Source organism: Dreissena polymorpha, chromosome 5 (assembly GCF_020536995.1).
Source record: "Dreissena polymorpha isolate Duluth1 chromosome 5, UMN_Dpol_1.0, whole genome shotgun sequence".
Taxonomy (NCBI): Eukaryota; Metazoa; Mollusca; class Bivalvia; order Myida; family Dreissenidae; genus Dreissena; species Dreissena polymorpha.
The window spans coordinates 30886948-30892947 of NC_068359.1; positions in this window are offsets into that span (position 1 = coordinate 30886948).

Here is a 6000-nt window from a genome sequence, read left to right on the forward strand (position 1 = left end):
TGCCTAATAATTACATTTCGTGGTATCGGTGTGTCAAATTTGTGCGTAACGAAATAGCCTTAAAACAGAAAACTTGTAGTTATAAGAACGACTCAAGAAGTGTTAATCGTGACACATGTTTCAACCAGAAAGTTTTTGCTTTGACAAGTGACCAATGATTTGATTAAAAATAAAGACGTTTTGTGATAATTCCATATAATAATACATGTGTACAGCGTTTTCTCAATGTCATACTTTTCCTCATGCAAAAAAATGAAACATTGTTTAAATTAAAGATAAAGTATATAAAATTAGGACAACACGTGCATCGGGATCCTATCACTGACATCAGAGCTCCAGATAAGAGGCGTATCTGCGTATTTACGTATTGAAAAAATAAATAAAACGCATTAAAAATCGGCCCAGTACGTAACAAAACGCAATACAAATCTTGGTACGTATTTTAAATTGATCAAAGTGCGTAACCGGTTTAACCAATAACCCAGTTGAGTTTTAGTGTAAGTTGAACTTTGAATCAAAAGTAAGTCTAGTCTGGTTCCCAGCTTCTATTGTAAACAAATAGAAAGGGGCAGGTAATCCAGACTAAAGTAAGTCAATCAAAATAAGCTTGTAATAAAAATGGCGGCCCATCATGTTTGTGGATCAAAAAAGGAACGTTTTTACAGGACCAGCGGCTCCTGCGGGAATATTTTTTAAAGAAAGTCTGTTCACATCGTCATTTTAAATTCATTCTGTTTGCATTTAATAATATAAATAACAAATAGTAATATTTCTAGATTAAACACGCCATTTACTTTGTCAGTTTTCTATGGAAATGGTAAATACTCCTTAATATTCCTAAATACCATTTATGGCTGAAACAAAGGAGTAAAATACGCTTTAACAATAATATCAGGGAGTGAAATACCCTTTAATCTAAAGCCTTATCTGGAGCTCTGCTACACTACCATTTAAAACTCCACATGATAGGACCATACCTATGTAATTTACAATCGATACTGATAAGAGTATTTTCTGAAAATCTTTAGATTGTAAATAGACATGCACAATTACAGTTGTGATTAAAAAGTGTGTGAAAAGTGGGAAAGCCAAATGGTGTTGTATACTCAACGAGTTACAAATGAAAAGAATTTTTTTTAATTCAACATACTTGCAGTGAACACAGATTACAACATTATTAAAACTTTTTTATGGTTATGTCCACGATGGAAAACGAGAAATGCGTTGCCATAAAAGCACGACAGCAAATAGCGGTCACAGGTGAAATTAACGCCATGATCGAGCTTGGTGAATATCTACTGACTTCTAACAGAACCACAAACACGCTGGTACTGTACAATATGTCGTTGGAGGAAATCTCGAGACGCGTTTTCACACCAGGTGAGTTTGGAACTGTGAAGGATATGACGAAAATATCTTCTTCTAGGTTTGCAGTTCTATGGTCGATGTCTTTGTGGTGCGCATTGAGGAATATAGGGAATACAGGATGGTGCGAATTGTATCTTATGGAATTGAAGGACGATCTTTGTGGGTTTATAGTGGTCAATAAACTTCGCTTGGCAAGAACACTCCCCTCAAGTATATGTTACCAGCGTAATTTTGTATTCGCCGCAGTCACACCTTTTCTAGGGGAGAGCTATATTCAAATGACGTCAATAGAAGAGGTGGAACACGGACCATATATTGTGAAGCCTGCAAAACGAGAGTACACACATATTCTACTTAGCAAAAGCATTCGGATATTAGACGTTTATCCGGATTTTGTGATGTATGTTTGTGACATGAAACACAAGCATTTGTATATATTTGGTAAGGATACTTTCTCTGATTCTCTGATGATTTCCGAAGGAACAATTCACAGATACAGAGTGTTGGATATCGCAAGAAGCGCTGAATGAACGACGTACATGGCGACAGACTCGAGTGATGGAGTGGTTCTTCTCAGCAAAAACCGCGAATGGACGTTCAACAACTTTTTACCAAAGTCTAAACTCGGCGGGACCCCGACCGCAGTAGCGCTTATTGAGGCTCCGCGTCCGCGATTAGTAGTTGCAGTTACATCCGGTTGGTGGAAATGGAAGAAAACAAAGATTGTAGTGTTCAATTTAGTTGAGCGACTACTCTTTAGTTGAAAACGCAATGTAACTATACGTGAGCAGAAATCACGTCTCGGTGAGGCATTCTTAGTGCCATATGGCTGTTAACATAAACAATAAAGTACTTTAAGTATATTGCGTCTCTTGTTTTTAGGGATGGGACCGAATATTCGAATATTCGAATTATCAAACATAGGCCGAATATTCGAATCAAAAATCATATTCGAATATTCTATTTTTAAGCAAGGATACTTCTAAAAAAATGTATAAGAACATGTACTCGCAGTTTGGGTTTAGTGCAGACAACATTCCTGTATAAGTCATTGTTAAACATAACAGCTGCCATCAATGAACGAGATGCTAATTCGCAAACGGAAGGATATTAGGAGAGGGACCAGTCGCCAATTTACTTAAGGTGTGTTGCGGCAGTTTATTTAACCGATGATATATTTATAGCGACACCGATGATGCTATTATCACAACTCAATACTTTTGTTATCAGTATATTAGAAATGACCGAGTTGGCTCATAATACAATTGTCAGTGGTTCGATCCCAGGTGGGGTTAACTTTTTTTTTACTTGTTTTTTCTTTCTTTAATTTCATTCTTGTTTTATACTGGAGCTCTTTAGTCCTGTTGTTTACAATTATCAATTTGAAGCATTTAATCGCAAACATCAAAACATGCCGAAATCTGTGAACAAGTACATGTAAGTTATTAATGATTAAGGTCGAGTTTGATACTGTATGGTCTTATGTTTGTGATTAAAATTGTTTTTATTAATGCCTTTTGTAAGCTGTTGTGATCCCAGTTAAGATTGTAAACATTTTCTAATGTTTATGCATATTTCTGACAATCTATGTACCGGTACTTGGGTTTTGCCTAATTGTCTGTATTTTATGAAATTTTACGTAGACGGTAGGGATTGTTAAAACAAAAAATCTCTGTTAAAAATGCGGTGACCATGGTTTTTTTTTATTTGTGTTTTATGATTACAATACGTAGATGAACATATTTGAGCAGATTTCTATTAGACAGAAAAAAAATCAATTTATGTGGTTACAAGAGTAAAAAAATTACGTTTTTTTTTGGGGTGACATAACAAAATTTAAATATAAATTTCTTAAAATTTAACCTGTGTACTCCATTTTATTGGTAGTGTGTGGTTTAATTACATGCAATATGATGTATCTTAGCTTATATAATATCTACATGTTGCCAATTTCATAGTTTATTAATTATTTTTACGCAATTAGAGATTTTTCAGTTTTATCGAGAAAGTACATGTTATATAATGATGAATAAAATCAAAACAAGGTCGGTTACCTTATGTTTTTATTTCATTTTTCATATAGTATTTGTATATATATTTTAAATATAAATTTTGGACAAAATCTATTAGATGGAAAAAAACAGCAAAACTGCAGCAACACCCCTTAAAATTTATATTGATGCAAACTATTTTCTGATAATCAGTCGAAAATGAAAATTAATTTATGTGAAACATCAATGTGTATCGACAAGCATTCGATTTGTTTGATAAAAAAAACAATCTGTGTTTTGACAGGTCTTTTAACCTCAGGTGGTATAATACGCAGTATCTTTGGACTTGATTGGGCCGCAGTTGGCTTTTATTTCAGTGCGACATATCTATCAATAGCAATAAGCGACCCATATCATAAAACACCATGGTGTGAATGCCTGATAAAATCAATAATTTGCAGATAATTGCTGATAAGGTAGTCAAAAACTACACTGGTGCATTAAAGAAGTAGACGAAGATGGTAATAAGGGGCAATAAAGGGATTAGTGATTGCAAGTTTTACCAAGACAGACATTTAATAGCGAATTTTATTGTTAATTTATAGCACGCACGTCGTGTTTTACGAATGTCGGGCGAAATTGTCTTTTATCAGGACATCGGGCCAAATACCCCAAAAGCGGGACTGTCCCACCAAGATCGGGGCGTATTGCATGTTTTTTTTGAATGCCTTATCCATATATTAAATCAATGTTTATTTAATTAGAATTTAGGTACTCAAATATAAACTAATTAAAGGGACTGTCCACCACGATGACGAAGAAAAGAAAAGTTGTAAAATACCGTATTTTTACAATTATTAGTTTATATTGATTAAAATATCACGACTGGTATATTACATTACTTGAAAAAAAGTTATTAAGTTTTCATATTTTCAGTATATTTAGTAATTAATTTTACTGGGTATGTCTACCACTTAACTATAAATAATGCCAGTAGATTGATCATCATCGCCACGTGGTAAACCCAGGAATGCAAATTGTGCATACGTAGTGAATTGTATATATCTAATATATAAAATGATCAATCTACTTGCGTTACTTAAAGTGTGTATATCGTTATGTCACCTATATTCGCGATGTACTTTCGATTTCACATCACGAAATGTTATTACCGAATATACTGAAAATATGAAATTTTTTCAAGTAATGTAATATACCAGTCGTGATATTTTAATCAATATAAACTAATAATTGTATTTAAAAAAAATACGGTATTTTAGAATTTTCATTTTTTTCGTCATTCGTGGTTGACAGTCTCTTTAAATCGTCGTGGTTCTTAATTCCAGAAAAAAAGTAACGAAAAATATATTATCGGTGGGAAGTTATCCGAATCAATTTGAAGTATTGAAATACATTAGAATTACGGTAATGTGTTTTCCGGAAATATCTTATATGTTATGAAAATAAACAGAGTTAATTTAAAAAGAACATAATAATCTATATTATTTTTTCTAAAATTATTACTCTATCAAGTTTTTCAAAGCCGCACTTATGATACGATTTATCGTGGTATTAGTGGCAATATGAAATAGTACGTTGCTCCGGACGGTCATAAGTTCTGACATGTTTATATATTGTTTAAAAATCGAATATTCGAATATATTCGAAAAATGACAAACGCATATTCGAATATTATTTTCAGCATTCGTTCCCATCCCTACTTGTTTTAGAGATTGTTGTATTTTTATCAGTTACAATTCAGTAGGAGGGGGGGGGGGGCATGCTTTTGTGGAAGCTGACTGCGTTAAAGTGAGGCAAGTTGGAACTGACTTACAAAATGGCGTCGTTTTCATAATTTTTGCTAGCGTGTATTTTCACCCGGTAAGCCTGTTAATATGAATATTTCTTTTACATAGAAACGCCCTTTCGGCTGTACAGTGTTTGTGCTTCCCTCTTTTTTTCGTGTCCGGATCGAATACGTCGGAATATAAAAGTTATTGAGGGAAACCCGTCCAAAAATGTTTTGTTCACTTACTGGACCTTCGAGATTTTGGATGTGCGAAGATCATTTTCTCTTATAATAAACATATTTTGCGCATGCTGGCGGCAAAAAAATAACATGAATCACGATTATAGTATTTTCCCGAATATACATAATGAATTTATTGACTTTCTTTTCAGCACATTTTCGGGCCCTGACTTTCAAACGACAAACACAGTTCACACCTTTGTTATATTGTTTTACACGAAATAACTGTCGTGAATGAATTCCGCATTGATACGAATTATTTGAAGAACGTTTTCTTATTAGAAGTCAAGCGTTAACATTTTTATTATTTTGCAGTTGATCAAGTATTTAATAGATGATGAATTGTGTAGTTTTAAGTCATTAGCTCGAATGTGACATATATCGCTACATGTATATTGATTTCAATGTTTTTTCGTATACTTAACGCTAACATCTGGCCTACGTAATTTAAGCCATGTGACGGTATTATTTACATATAATACATACCTTACTATATATAGTTACAAATTTGTACAGTTGTTCATGCCATTATCTCCATTGCGGGGTCATTAGATCTATAAATATTCGGCCCTAGAGCCGATTATTTAGATATTCGGCCCTCAGAATGTGTGC